Consider the following 16,712-nt stretch of genomic DNA (forward strand, 5'->3'; position numbering starts at 1 on the left):
GAATAAATATTGAAATATAGTGGTCAGTTATTCTTTGCATAATTTACCTAAATACCTACTATTTATTGCCAAATCAAAGCAAAATAAAGAGCTATCATGTCAATAACTTACCTTACACTTCACTGTTAATAAAAGGTGTACACAGAGCTAGCCTCAGGATCTCCTGATTTTTAATGGCATCAACAGCTCTAGAAAGGGAAAAGGAAGCATATTCTATTCTCAGTGCGCTCAGGGTTGTTATTCACAGTAAAGGTTATACAATATACTCTGCCTTTATAGTGTTCTTTATATTAGCTTTTTATGTGCTTTGGAACTCCTTTTTCACATCTATTTCACTATTTGTTTTCTGTCCTAAACAATCTGTAGTTCTTCTGAGTGAGCTAAGAAGGGAATATTTTTAAACCTCTTTCGACTACCAGGAAAAGCAGAAAGAAATCAATGTTAAAGAGAAAAATAATCTGCATTTACTTGCTGCTTTACATACATATGAAAGACAGTTTAAGAGACTGTACATTCAATGAAGACTTTGTAATTTTTTTTCATTATCATCTATCAGGAATACTAAGTGTTCAGCTGTGTGTGTCCAGTCTTTCTGAGAACGAGGAAGGTGCTACAAAAGTAACCAAGGTCTGTGCCATTCTTTTAAGAGATCATTTATTTTACATTAGAACTTTAGAAAGATTTAAAGTTACTTAAAGTGCAGAAATGAACATAAACTATATCGTAAAGAATACAAATTACCAATTTTAAAGCATAATGTACCGTGATGTATATTTGTGATTCTTGTGTTAACTATGATTCTGTAAGGCCTCAGCTAGGACTGAAATATTTAAATGTTTGATCTTAGATAATTTCTTTTGTTTGACTACACACCTGATGTTGCTTGTGCATTCAATGTTGGGAGCCAATGTTGAATTTTGACTATGTATAACAAGTTAGCACTATGAATGAACTTCATTGATGCAGACTACTACGACGTAACAGTTAGAAAGCTAATCTCAGTCCTGTTTTAGTTGAGAAGAATGTTACCTGTTTGGGAATGTACTGGATAGGGAATGGGCAAGAGTATTATCAAAAATAAATCTATCAAATATCAAATATTATAAATATTATAAAATATATCAAATATTTTATCAAAATAAATAAACTCAGAAAATCTTTCTGAGTTAATTCCTGTGCCCTTCAACAACCAGTTACCATAACAAACTACCATAAATTGGGTGGCTGGATGTGAATTTTGGGGTACAATAACCCACTGTAGGTCATCCTCTGTTCCTCCAAATTTTGCATTCATTCCACATGCAAAACAAGTTCACTCCACCCCAACATTCTCAAAAGTCTTAACTCATTCCACTATCAACTCTAAGTTCAAAATCTCATCTAAATATCAACTCAAAAACTCCTGAAACACATTATCTAAATCAGTTATGGATGAAACTTGAGGTACAATCCATTTGCAGCGTTTCCCTGGCTTGACATTCTTGAGAACCATGCCTTTTACCTGTATTTGTCAAGGGGATCCATACCATTAGACACAAGGGTTCTCCATGGATTCTCCCTCTCCAAGGGTTCTCTGGGCAACTTCATCTCTACTTCTGGCTCTGCTGAGATGATTCATTGGATCCATGAGTCACACACCTAATATCTCCAACAACAGATTGTCCTCCTCACTCTTGGCATCCTCTCCAAAGTATGCTTTAGCATTTTTTAAAAATAAAAATAAGCTGAGAATTTTCCACAACATCAATTTCTGATTCCATTTTGTTTAACAGATTCTTCCTTATTTTATCTCATTCTCTTCACATTTTACTATAGCAGCAGGAGAAACCAGGCTACAACTTCAACATTTGGTTTGGAAATGTCCTAACTAAATATTCAAGTTCATTGCTTACATGTTCTACTTTCTGCCCAACAGAAGTATACCATTCAGCCAAGAATTGTTTTTTTTAATAACACAGATTGTTTTTTTTTCCCCAGTGTCCAATAATGTATTTCTCCTTTACTCATTTTTTTTCTCCTTTACTTCTGAGAGCTCAACAGAAGCACCTTTTATGTCCATATTTCCATCAGTAGTCTCTTCAAAGAGACCAGTCTTTTTCTATCATAAGCTTTAATATTTGCTGTCCACTCATTACTCAATTCCAAAGAAACTTTCATATTTTCAAATATATGATACAAAAGCACACCATTTCTGAGTACCAAAATTTAATTACTTCTCTAGACCTGCCATACAGTGTATAACAAGCTGAGTGCCCTAAAACAACAGAAATTTATTTTTTCATAATTCTGTAGGATAAAATTCTGAAATGTAGGCCTCAGCAAGACAATGCTCCCTTTGAAGACTCTAGGGAGGAACACTTTCTTATCTCTTCCAACTTCTGCAGGCCCATGTAGTTTTTAGATTATTTCAATAGCATAATTCCAATCTCTGCCTACTTCCATCTTAAAATGATCTTCTCTACATGGCTGTGTTCCCTTCTCTCTTATAAGTCTTCAGACTTAGTATTCACCTTTAATCCAGTGTGATATCATCTCAACTAAATATATCTTCAAAGATGCTGTTTCTAAATAAAGTCACACTGTAAAGGAGAGTAAGAAGTAGAAATCATTTCAGTTATGGAATGAGTAAGTCATAAGAATTAAGAGCATGGCATAGGGAATATAGTCAATGGTGCTGTAAGAGCATTGTATGCTCACCCTTGTGGTGAGCAAAGCATTTGGTCAGAGTTGCTGCATCACTATATTGTACATCTGAAGCTAACATCATTCCATGTGTCAACTATACTCCAAAAAAATTAAAAGCAGAACTATTATATAATCTGTCAATTTTACTTGTACTTATTCATTCAAGGAAAATGAAAGCACCAATTTATTTTTTTAAAGACTTTATTTATTTATTTGACAAATAGAGATCACAAGTGGGCAGAGAGGCAGGCAGAGGGCAAGGGAAACACCAATTTATTTTTTTAAAGACTTTATTTATTTATTTGACAAATAGAGATCACAAGTGGGCAGAGAGGGCAGAGAGAGCAAGGGAAACAGGCTCCCTGCTGAGCAGAGAGCCCGATGCAGGCCTCGATCCCAGGATCCTGGGATCATGACTTGAGCCGAAAGCAGAGGCTTTAACCCACTGAGCCACCCAGGCGCCTGAAAACACCAATTTAAAAAGACATATATACCTCTGTGTTCATCACAGCATTATTTGCAATAGCCAAGGCAAAGAAGCAATCTAAATGTCCATCATTAATGAATGAATAAAAAAGATGTAGTATATAAAATGAAATATTACTCAGCCATAAAAAACAGAATCTTGCCATCTGTGACAACACGGATATACTGAAAGGTACTATGTTAAGTTAAATAAGTCAGAGAAAGACAAATACTATATAATTTCACTCACATGTGGAATCTGAAAAACAAAAACAAAACAAAATATAAACAGACTCATATAGAGAATAAGTTGACGGTTGCCAGAGGGGGAAGTGTGAGGAAATATATGAAATAGGTGGAAGGGATTAAAAGGTACAGTCTTCCAGTTATAAAATAAATAAGACACAGGGAGGTAATGTACAGCACATGGAATTCAGTCAATAATATTGTGATAACTTTGTATGGTAACAAATGGTAACAAGACTTATTATGGTGACCATTTCATAATGCCTATGAATAACAAATCATTATGATATACACTTGAAGCTAATATAATGTGTGCCAATTATTCTTCAAAAAAAAAAAAAAAAAGAAAGAAAGAAAGAAAGAGAAAAGAAAGCCTAAAAGAAAAAAAAAAGTCACAGCTGAGGTTCCATCTGGATGAGGAGTGAAGGAAAAGAAGAACTAGCCAAAATACTGTACCTTCTTTTCATAATGACAGTAATATCAAATAGAGCCAGAAGCTGTTGGATTTGCTATGAAAATGCAGTCTTCCAGTGTTCTTTTTCTATTTTAATCCAATATGCACACTACTGCCTCAACACATCCGCATGAACAGATAACTGTCAAAAATCTAGAGGACAGACTAGGAAAGCTCTAAAAAGTCATGGCTTTTTTGGATTTGGTCTCTTCAGAATGGAGATGAGTTATCTTGAAGTATCCTATAAGTTTCTATCCCAAGTCAGCCTTTCTAATTTTCCTATTAGATATGACCCTTTATCTCCAGTACCAATTAAAAACTTTTACTTAAAATTATTACATGGTTTAAAAATATTTGCACTGTGACTGGAAAATCGAGGGGTTTTTTGTTTGTTTGTTTGTTTTGTTTTTAGAAGATGTTATCCATTTATTTGAGAGAGAGAAACTGAGAGCATGAGCAGGGTGGAGGGGCAGAGGCAGAAAGAGAAGCAGACTTCCCTCTCAGCAGGGAGCCCCTGCTGGGCTTCATCAGAGGACCGTAGGATCATGACCTGAGGGAAAGGCAGAAGCTTTACCCACTGAGCCACCCAGGCACCCTCAAGTTTTGTTTAAAACCAGAAAGTATATGTACATTTTTAAAATCATCAGACCTTAAAGAGTTGTAGGAAATTAACACACACACACACACACACACACACACACACCATACACATATACTTTCTTCTAAGTTATACAACTTATACATGATCATTGTGAAACAAATATCACCCTCTCCAAGTGAATTCCAAATGAGTGATTTACAAAAACAGAAATTGCTTTATAAAACTGGAAAGGATGTTAGAAATGTTCTATTCCAACCTTATAGTTTAAGAAAATGAGAACAAAGATATTGAATTTCCCCAAATCACATTGCTAATTAGTTACAAGGTTGGAGTTGTAAATACTGAGTTTTATTGATTAAATCCTCTGTTTTTTTGTTTTGTTTTGTTTTGTTTCCATTTGCCGAATAAACCCTTTGCTTGCTACTGATAGAGTATCATAAAAATGACAAAGACTTTAACATTCTTGGTTTCTCTGCAATGTTTATGATTGGGTCCTGTGAGACATATGTTGATCTGCCTTTCTTCCTGAAAATCTCACTTCTGCAGCATGATGAAAACCCTGCACAATGTGAGTTGATGCTGAGGTTCAGACTGTTTAACCAGACCCAGCTATTAAAAAGATATGTAGACAAGAATGATCAGCTCATTTCTTTGCCAAGGAAAACCAAACCATTATTTCTAAGCCCAATATTATAGAACAATTTAATTATATACAAGAAGGGTAGCAGCAGTATTAATGCCAATTTTAATATATAGTTTTAAAGATAAAGTGCATCAACATATGTGAAATTGCCTAACACATAATAGGAAATCAGTGAACCTTAATGCATTCCTTACTTTTCAACAGAATATTTAGACCACACAAAAAATGAAGTAACACAGGTGTTGAGCCTAAAAGATACCAGGAATAAACAGAAACTGAGAGATTATGAAATATTTATTCAGGCAAAAAAAAGAAGAAGAAGAAGAAGAAGAAGAAGAAGAAGAAGAAGAAGAAGAAGAAGAAGAAGAAGAAGAAGAAGAAGAAGAAGGAGGAAAGAAATCCAAGTCTTAGAACATTAACATTTTCTCAAATGTGTCCTATTTGGTGCACTGGGTGCATAACTAATTTTATATTCACTGAAATTTACAGCTGGAATAGCTATATGAACCTTAATATGTACTTCCTATTGACATTTTGGCCTGGGTTATTTTGTGGCTGTGGGGCTGTCCTTGCCCTGCAGATGGTTCAGCTGCAACTCTGGCCTCTGTTCACTAGAGATCAGTAGCACTCCCACGCCCCAATGTGTGTTAATCAAACATGTTGCCAAATGTGCCCTTTGGGGGCGGAAATACAATCAGTCGAAAACCCCTAGTCTGAACTGAACATTATACTTATGAGAAGAAGAAATGTCAAGAATTTTTCTGGTGTCTTTAATGCAGTGAGATGGAGACGAAATTCCAATGACCCAAGGAATCATGTATATTTTAGTGCTGGTTTTTCCTCTTCTCTCAATTTCCATGTGACTTGGAATAAGTCATTTACCTACTATAATCACACTTTTCCTCATTTAAAATGGGAAAAAAATTAACCAACATTAATCACTGAATTGTAGGTGGATAAAATAGGATAGTGATTTTAAAGGTTTGGAGGCAACTCGCATGTGTACACAGATACACTTGTGTATTATTGTCCTCACTACTCTTAGTTAGGAGTCAGATTTCAAACCCAGCTCCCTTCATATTTAATTTGATCCACAGAAACAACACTCAAATCTGCTTCTAAAGCAGTATTGTCAAAGTATATTTCAGCAACCACCTACCCAGGAATAACCTGGCAGTGCTTACTAAAATAAAGATACCTAGATCCATTGCCAGTTTATATAACTTCAAAGTCTAGAGTAGACTTTCAAGTGTTATACTTCCTCAATTCAAAAATCTATGCATCTCTTGCCTGTCAAAAAATCTAATTGATGTACAGTCTTTTACTAAGTCACTCTCCACTAAATTTCTTCAACATATCTTTCTTCTCAACTGTATAAAATGCAAACAGTGTACCATGATGGAAGATCCTTCTAATGATCTGTTCTGTTTTCTATTGATCAAGGGCATCTCCTCTTTCTTTTCTTCATCTCCTTCTTCCTTTCTGACTTTCATTCTGCCATACATAGATCATCACCTGAAATATATATCCCATTACTCTAACTTGAGGCTCCTTTATAATTTTAAACTCCATGTAATTCCCAAATACAGGTGATTCCTACAATGCCATGCTTTGCAAATTTTTGTCTTCTATTGTCCACAACATAAAATCCTATCCATCTTTCTAATCTTATGTGAAGCACTCTGCAGCTGGATACCCTTATCTGACTTCCACAGGGTTATTCCCATACGCATTCCCCAATACTGCTGCTCCTTTAAATACATTAGACATTGGTCATGTATAGTGTGTGTGTGTGTGTGTGTGTGTGTGCACACGCTCACACACATGCACATCCCCATGGAACACAAGACAGAAGAAACAGTGTATTTCCACTCAGTTATAAAGTGTACATAACAATGTAATTGTCACATAGCAAAGATTTGATAAATATTTTTTGAAAGAATCAATGGTGTTGTGGGCAATAAAATACAACTGAGACAAAGTTATAACTCTAAAAGCTTATAAAATAGTGAATGAAGTGACTATACAATAGATAAATTTGAAGTAGAATGTAATGAGTACTCCACCATCCCAATAAGATGTATCCAATATTATGGGAGCACAAAAATAGGACAGATCACCTTTGTTCATCCATATTTCTGTTTCTGTTTCCAACTAGATCCAAGAATTCTTTGTAAAGTAATTGTATTATCTCATTAATCTGTGAATAGCTGTTTTCTGAAGAGAATGGGTTGCAAATCAACTTTGATTATATTTTTTAAATACTGAGATCAGGATTATCTCAGCCATAGGAGTGGCCTTTTCTTAGAAGAGTTTTGTTTTGTTTTTAATACTTCTCCTACCACTAAAGTTTATTTTATCCTGTGATAATATTATATCTTCTTGCTGTACTGGTCTGCATTATTCTTATTCCAAACTTTAACCTCTCTTAACTAAATACTACATAATCACAGCATAATCACAGCAGAACTAATCTCACATTTTCCCTAAAGCAGAAACACCATATAAATCTGACCTTCCTCTTAGGCCAATGCAACTTTTAATTAACAAGATTTACTTACCACCTACTCTCTGTTGAACAATGAGTTGATATAAAAGTAATTAGAGAGACAGCTTTTGAACAATTAGAGTGTATACCTATGCATAAGTTCTTCAAATGAAAGAAAATTACCTCCAGACTGATGTGGTTAATATCTCTAATTATCTCCAATTCAGATATGTTTTCAATTCTTATGCAAGAGTCCTTTTTCTGGTCTTTACTCAACTGAATCACCAGTTTCCAGCACAATCTTAATGTTTTCTAATCTCATATAAGAAATAACTCTTACCCATTCTATATGAAATTGAATGTTACAGAAATAAGTGTGCGTTACTATTCACACAACATAAGTAAGTGGGAAATACATTAAATTTATCTAAATAGCCTATACTATAATTTTATCTAATATAGTCACCTAGCAGACTTTTTTTTTTTAATTTTCCTTAATGGATGATAAGGTTTGTTAAAGATGAATCATTCATCTTTATTCATTTATCAGAAAGTTACACATGACCTTTTTCAAATATCCCCAAGCAAAATAAATGTCTCAAAAAGTGAAAAATAGTAGATGTTTTGGTTTTGGTTGATATTCATAAGAGAAAAATAATCATCTTATTATATTTAATATAGTTATTGAAAAGCAACAAGGAGCATTGGCACTCACAGAAAGAAACTTCAAGTGCTTGTTTAAAACTTTTTTTTTTTTATCAAAGATGCTGGTCAATACTTTATAGCTTTTCTGAACTTATGCATTCTGATCAAACTTTGGAATATAAAAGATTAAACTTCTCAGCTAATTACATGCCTGAAGGCACATTAACAATGTAAGTGTCAATGCTCTGTTAAAAATTCATTTTGCATTTTTAACACAGTCCTGATAGCAAAACTTTGAAGGCAACAAAGTGGAAAGAGTTATATTCTTATTTTAAAAGATAGCCTAAGAACCTTGAGAAATTGGAACTTCATTATTTTGTATTATGGAGAATATCAGAAGTAGTATGAAATCAAAATGAATTTTTACATATTTAAAAATTTCATGGATCATTGAACTTTAGTGAGAAGGACCTTAAGAGTCTTTTGGTCCCACCTTTTCATTTCGCTATTGAGATTATCAAAGCATAGAAAGATTTTTGACTTGTACAAGAGTAGACAGGGATAGGTCTAATACTCAGAGCTATTAACTCTTAAACCAGAGAGCCTTCCACAGTGTCAGTGCTTCATCACACTGCAGAAACTATTTCTTAATATGTTTGAAATATATGCTGCCTGTTAGGGCTGAATTGTGTTCCCTGCAAAATGTATATGTTGAAGATCTAACGCTCCCCAATACTTCAGAGTCTGATTGTAATGAGAAACAGGGCATTGAAAGAAGTGATTATATAAAAGAGGCCTCACAGTAGGCCCTAATCCAAACTCGCTGGTGTCCTTATAAAAAAGTTTACACACAAAGAGATACCAGGGGTGGGGCACACAGAGAGACCATGTAAGGACAGACAAGAAGGAAGTCATCTGTCAGCCAATGAAGAGGACAGCCTCAGAAGAAACCAAACCTTGGTTCTTTCCACAGTTTGGTGACCATAGCCATTGCTGCTATAAACATTGGTTGCCAAACTGTAGAAAGAGCCAAGATGCCCTTCAACGGATGAATGGATAAGGAAGATGTGGTCCATATACACTATGGAGTATTATGCCTCCATCAGAAAGGATGAATACCCAACTTTTGTAGCAACATGGACGGGACTGGAAGAGATTATGCTGAGTGAAATAAGTCAAGCAGAGAGAGTCAATTATCATATGGTTTCACTTATTTGTGGAGTATAACAAATAAACATGGAGGACATGGGGAGATGGAGAGGAGAAGGGAGTTGAGGGAAATTGTAGGGGAGGTGAACCATGAGAGATTATGGACTCTGAAAAAACAATCTGAGGGTTTTGAAGGGGGAGGAGATTGGGGGAGTCAGGTGGTGGGTATTAAGGAGGGCACGTATTGCATGGAGCACTGGGTGTGGTGCAAAAACAATGAATTCTGTTATGCTGAAAAGAAATTAAAAAAAAGAAAGAAAGAAAGAAAGAAAGAAACTAAACCTTGATCTCTGACTTCTAGTCTCTAGAACTATGAGAAAATAAATATGTGTTGTTTAAGTCACCAACTCAGTTTGTAGTACTTTTTTAGGGCAGCCCTAACAAATTAATTCACTCCCTAAATTATACAAACTAGAATATTATAACCGTTCCTTAGAACAATGTTCTGTTTAAAATATAACTCATGAGAAATTATGCTAGTTACCAAGCATGCTTAGATATAGCCTTAAGAAAAACATGTACTGGCAACAGTCCTCTGGGGGAAAAGATGATAGATGTTCTTGAAGCCGAGCAGCTGGGAATGCCTGGACTGCTCAGAATGGAGCTCAACCTGTTTCATTTTTTCATTATCTCCCCTTCCCTGGAGAGCATCAGCAGTTAGTCAGACAATCCTTTCTTTTGGGCTTGCTCACTATAGGTCATGTACTACATAACCAGACGTATTTTGTCTTTCTTCTTATGTATCTACAAGACTCATGGTCAATGAATAATCTACCCCAACTTCTTTGTTGGTTGTTTTTCACTTTCTAATAAATATAAAACTAAAAAGTTGTTCGGGCGACAGTCTTTTCTACTGTCATCCCCTACTCCCATTCTCTTAAAGCTAACTTGTTTGTGCCTCATTCTTCTCTACTGTGCCATCAAAAGGTAACAGAGTATACATTATATGATAGACTTCTACACTTAAGTTTTTTTAAAGTTCAACCGCTCCATAGAATTCTACATTTGGATCAACACATTCAATCTGACATGAATGGAGTTTGCTGTCTTAGAAAAAGGGAAGTCCAGGTATATCTCATTTTATTTTGCTTAACTTTACTGCTTTCTGGATACTGAGATTTTACAAACTGAACATTTCTGACATCCCTCCATCGAGCGAGTCAATCAACACCATTTTTCCAACACCATGTGCTCATTTCATATCTCTGTGTCACATTTTAGTAATCCTTACAATATTTTAGGTGTTTTATTAATATTATATTTGTTTTGGTGATTTGTAGCCTGTGATTATGACTCGCTGAAAGCTGAGATGATGGTTGGAATTTTTTAACAATAAAGTATTTCATAATTAAGGGATACGTATTGTTTCTTTAGTGAAAATGCTAGTGCAAGCTTAATAGACTACAGTATAGTGTAAACATAACATCTATATGCACTGGGGAACCAAAAAAATGCATTATGTGGGGAAACCTTGTCAGGTGCAAGCTGGGGGCATGGGAGGAGAAATAATTCACCCAAAACAGAACAGAGGAGATAGAAGTTTACTGAATACACAGCAAGGGAGTAATAGGCAGGACAGCGAAGGGGAGACTGTCTGTCAGGAGACTGTGTTGGGGAGCCATAGTTATAGGGGAGAGGGAAGAGAAATGAGAGCATATGGAATTTTCCTTTTTTGGGGTATCTGTGCCTGGTTGTAAGTAGCCCTATTGATCAGCTAGGGCCTTTGGATATTTTGAGGGAGGCCATGTAATGAATCTGTTTGCATTAAGTCTGGTGGCTGCTGTGGGCCCTTTTACCTTATTCAGTTTTCACTGTTCAAGACCGTTTGCCTAAAAACATTTGACTTGTTTTATTGTGATATTCGATCTGGTGTGGAACTGAACTCCCAAGATCTCCTATAATTTCCAGATTACATGGAAGAATGCTATACATAAAACAACCAAAAAAATAAAACTTTAGTGTGTGGGGAAGATCAAACTTGAAAACTACAAATGAATCATAATTGATTACATGACAAAAGTAGAAATCATCATGAGATAGAGGATAAAATGAACTCCACCTATTTTATTTTTCACATTTTTGAATAATATCCAACTTTAAGAAATGTGTGGTTTATCCTACTTTGAGAACCACTGATGCATTTATTTCTCATTTTCATATTGACATCAATCAAACATGATGTTATCTAGGTTTTAGATTTTTTTCAATAAAAATCCTTAAAGAGTATGACAATTTTGTTTTTATGAAATGAAAGAAGCTAATATAATGAAAATAAATTTAGGTTTCAAGTCAGGAACAACTGTTATTCTAGCCCTTAATTAGTATGATCATGAGCACATGGCTTACCTTCCCTGAGCTTCAATTGCCATATATCTAAAGGAAGGATTATCCTAAAGGATCTCAATATTTATTTTTTGTCATAAAATTCATTCCATGCTAAAGATAACTGCTTCATTAGAAAAGCTGATTGATTGTTCTGACTGGTTGAATAAAACAAAATCCATTAGTCCACCCTGGGAAAAAAAGAATCTTAGGAGAAAAAAGCAAACCTCTTTAAGTTCTATAATCTGTAATCTTCTTATGTATCAGAAAGAGAAAGGATGAAAAATTGGCAGGTGTTTAATTCTTTAAGACCTTTGCACCAATAATTCTTTCAAGACATTTCACGAGTTTGCTGTGACAGAGCCAATGTGCGCCTCAGCACTGTCTAATCAGACTGCTGTTCACCAAACTGAGACACGTATTTGCACTTTTTTTTTGCCCCTACAGTTTCCTACAGATGTGACACCAAGTTAGGGAAGACTTATAAACAGTTGCTGTAGAAAATCACAGAGCGATAAAACAAAAGTAAAGGTTTTCTTAAGCAGTTTCTCTTTATGAACTTAACTTTCCTAGCTGAAGTTTTTCTTGGCCAAATACTCATAGTTATAAATAGACAGTATGACACAGAGAAGTTGAAGGAGAAAGCAACTGATTCCCAGTGGACATAATTCAAAATGATGAGAGATTTGACCTAACAGGCAGGAGCCATGTCTTCAGTTTGCAAGTAATTTAATAACCATGAGTCCTTTAATCCATAGAAGCTGCAATTTAATATGTGTAAAGTAAGTAGTTCATTTGATTGTTCAGTAAGTAACTGTTGAGGACACAGAGGTGCCACACACCTACACTAGTTTCCTGAGATTACAAATGAAAGAAAGCTGTAATTCAGTAAACTTTTACAATAGAGTGAGGACAGTGACCATTGCAACCCGTGGGAAGGACTGTTACGATAGAGGTAAGTATGCTATTCTATGGAAGTAAGTGGCAAGCATCTAACCCAGGCTGGAGGAAAATGTTTTTGTTTGTTTATTTGTTTGTTTGTTGCTAAGTTTTTTTGTTTGTTTTGGTTTTGGCTTTGCTTTGGTGTTTTGTTTTTGTTTTTGTTTTGATTGGCATTTTGCTGAGTCTAGAAATATATGCATGGCCTATCTGACAGAAACCTCACAGGAAAGCAGATTAGTGCATAGAGTAACTGCTGGGAAAGACTGAGGTGATGCTGGGGTTCATATTTGTGTCCTCTGAGATTTCATTCAAAACTAACGTATTTTAAACATTACCAAATATGTATTTAAAGAAAAGAAACAAAACCCCAGGAGTATTTAGTCTATGAATACTTAGTTAAAAGAAAGGAGAGGAGTATTAGATAAAGATCTCCCCAGCTAGGCATTGGAAAGAATGCATTTTCTAGCCCTGGGCCCTTCCTGGGGTGGAGAGGGAGTACACTGTGCCAAATCTCATTGTGTTCTGTGTTTACCTCCCACCACTAAATATGTTTTAAATTTTCTGGTAAGGTAAATGGAAATAAATATTAGAAGGTACAGAACTCTCCCAGTTTTCTCTGATGTTCTACCAAACCTCTGTCTGTACCATGTGACCCACACCTTGATCTTCTCTACTCTGCCTGCTTTACTTTTCCCTACATAAACACTGGATGTGACCAGTTCACTCTTGGTAAGAGGACAAAGACAACAGAATGTTCTAGTGCTGTAGAGAGTAGTATTTTTCAGTGGGGAAGTGAATGAAGAGCACTGTTGAAGTGGTTGCCACTTACTTTGAGGCATGGATGGTAGCAGCGCAAGGAAAGGGTATCCAGGAAGGATAAGGCAACTCCATCAGAGTAGGTGTGACATGAAGCCACCTGTGCTTCTGCCTCAGAAGTTTTGGCAAAACCTCATGACTTTCTGAGAGAGATTTGAGTTTGAGTTTGGTGAATACATCTACCTTCACAAGGACAGAGTATTTATTGCTTGTAAAACATGATAAATATTATCATGGTTGGGGTCCCCGGCTGAGTAGAATTTTTTTAAGGGGGACAAGGGACAGAAGAAGCAGGAGAGAGAATCTCAAGTGGGCTCCCCACTGAGTGAGGGGCCCCATGCGGGGCTCAATCCCATGACCCTGAGCTCGTAACCTTAGCAGAAATCAAATCAGTTGCCTAACCAACTGAGCCACCCACCCAGGTGCCCTGAGAAACACATATTTTAACAGGGCTTCTAACCTGGCATAAATGGTTGGAAGTTGTCCTGTTCAGACTCCTAGCAGAAGAATTGAGAAAACAGGTTGGGGAGAATTTTCTTACCTGTGTTTGCACATAAGATCAATTAAACACGTGTTTATTTCAAATGAAAACCATTATCATTGGTGAAACCTAATTGATACAGATGAAGAGTGCCTTCTTTCTGTGTGGGGTGAAGGGGAGGGAGGAGGGAGGAGGAACAGTCAGGCAGATGGCTGATTTTTAAATTATTAGCCAATTATCTCCCTCCCCAACTTATATATCATGTCACATTATAAAGAATCCTCTGAATTCTAAGTCCTAAATTAGGTTTTAATTAAAAATCATTCTAAAAATACTCATGCTTGATTTCAAAATAAACATTTAAAATAATTTCCATGAAATGCTATTATTTTCCTTTGTATAGTATATTAAAATTGTTTTTATTCTTAATTCAAATATTTGATCACAGCAATTCAGTTATGTAGTGAACATCAAATATATCATTTGGATGTCACATGTAAATTATGATATTTTTTCCTTAAAAATCAGGGTGTAACTGACTCGATATTTATACAGGCAATAAAACAAGGATTATTTTAAGGAAGGGGAAATATACTTAATTAATTTGAGGATGATAACTACTATAGGTCCACTGTAAATATAGGAAATATGTTTTCTTAAACCCAGAATTATTTTCCTCTTCTGAAATTTATTTTATCTCCTTAAACAAAAGGATAATGCATCACAGTGAGATTTAGATGTCCTTGGAACAAGGCTGTTTTCTCAAATATTAACTTGTCTGCTTTACAAGAAGTTATTCTGTATGTACATTTGAGAATAACATTGACCTTTTTTCACAGTGGCACTTTAACTACCACTTCCTATTTAATTAATTAACACCTCTTGCCTTTCCCTGATTCCTATTTTTTTTAAAGGTTTCTACCCTTTAATATGAAACCATGTCTTTTGGTTTAAGAAATTGTCTGAAGCAGTGATCTACATTAACTTTTTAGCAGGTATGTGATTTCCAGTCTGAATTTTCTATTTTCTTTTCTCCTGGGGGAAAAAAACAAAAACAAAAACCCACAAAGCAATAAATTTGACTAAAAATAATTTCCAATGTTGGCATACACTTCTGAATTCTCAAGAGGTCAATGTCATTTGTTTCACATAATATCCAGGTACATAATTCAACAAATGTTTATATAGCTTGTTATTTAGTGAGCTATTGTCTTGTTGTAAAGAACATAACCTACAAAGATGTAGCACAAATACAATAGAATTATATGTATTGGTCTCTTACACAACACATTGTGGTGGCGTTTAGTTAAGGTAGATGCTTCCAAACCACAGGTGCACTGGTGATGCTGCCCTTACTGTCCTGTTTATACACCTGTCAGGAAAGGGAAAAGAAGGAAGTAGAAGGCAAACAATTCCTTAGGGATGTACATTCTGAGAGTATATACATCACTGTCATTTTCATTTCCTTTGTTATAATTAGTAGCATGGCCACATCAAACTACAAAGAGACTTAGAAATAAAGTCTTCAACATCATAGCTCCATGCCCAACTACAAAGAGGAAGTGGAATGAGTAATTGTGGAAAGCTGTCAGTCTCTGTTGCAGCACATAATCTCATGTGGCCCAGTGATTACAGGCTTTATAAAGAATTGCTAGAAACTTGAAAACAAGCTGTATTTTTAAACTAGAATTCTGAGTCTCCTTGGGCTGCTATAAGAGGGTGCCATGGACAAGGTGGCTTATAAACAATGGAAATGTATTCCTCAGAGTTCTGGAATCTGGGAAGTCCAAAATCAAGGAGACAACATAGTTGATATCTGATGACAGCCTGCTTCCTAGTTCATAGATGGCCTCCTTTGCCCTGTAACCTCACATGATGAAAGGGGTAAGGAAGCTCTCTTTGGCTGCTCATATGAGGGCACTAATCCCATTTATTAGGACTCTATCTTAATGATTTAATCACCTGCAAAGACCCCACTTCCTCATACCATCACGTGGGGGTTAGGTTTCAATATATGAATTTTGCAAGTACACAAATATTCCGTCCATAGCACATAGGACAGCAGATTTTGCTTAGTTATTTACGGTGGAAGTTTCCAAATAGTCAATGTTATTTTAATTAAAATGTCACTAAAGTAAAAATTAGCAGAAATAATCTTGAAATAATGTTTAATTTTTACGAACTGTATTGTTAAAATTCATGTAACTACAAGTCAAATTATATGGATAAATCTTGAGATAGTATTTTTGCTCACTTATCTGAAAAAAAGTTTGTTTTGCTATATACATTATTTCTATCTCATTTTCCTTTAGTAATGAATATTTTTCATGAAGAAACAATGAAGAAAATTATAGAAAATATTCACTTTTGTCTGTATTTACCTTCAAATAAAAAAGAAACTTGTACTTCTTCAATTAAAAAAAAGGTTTTTTTTCTTTAATAAACCAATCAGAAAAAGACAATTATCATATGATCTCTCTGATATGAGAAATTTGAGAGTCAGGGCTGGGGTTGTGGGGGTAGGGAAGGGAAAAAATGAAACAAGATAGGATCAGGAGGGAGATGAACCATAAGAGACTCTTAATCTCATGAAAAAAACTGAGGGTTGCTGGGGGGCAGGGGGTAGGGATAGGGTGGCTGGGTTTTGGACAATGGTGAGGGTATGTGCCATGGCGAGTGGCTGTGAAATGTGTAAGCCTGATGATTCACAGCTCT

General features: G+C 35.4%; 1 long non-coding RNA gene across 2 annotated transcripts in view; it reads right to left on the reverse strand.

Moving 5' to 3' along the window:
• Positions 1-15,283: 15,283 nt before the first annotated feature.
• LOC125094301 (uncharacterized) overlaps positions 15,284-16,712 on the reverse strand; it is a 53,872-nt gene continuing 52,443 nt past the window's right edge. For both annotated transcript variants that reach the window (XR_007125446.1, XR_007125447.1), the window contains exon 4: positions 15,284-15,369. This is a non-coding gene — a long non-coding RNA (uncharacterized LOC125094301). The remainder of the gene's footprint in view (positions 15,370-16,712) is intronic.

This window comes from Lutra lutra, chromosome 2, assembly GCF_902655055.1.
Source record: "Lutra lutra chromosome 2, mLutLut1.2, whole genome shotgun sequence".
Lineage (NCBI taxonomy): Eukaryota > Metazoa > Chordata > Mammalia > Carnivora > Mustelidae > Lutra > Lutra lutra.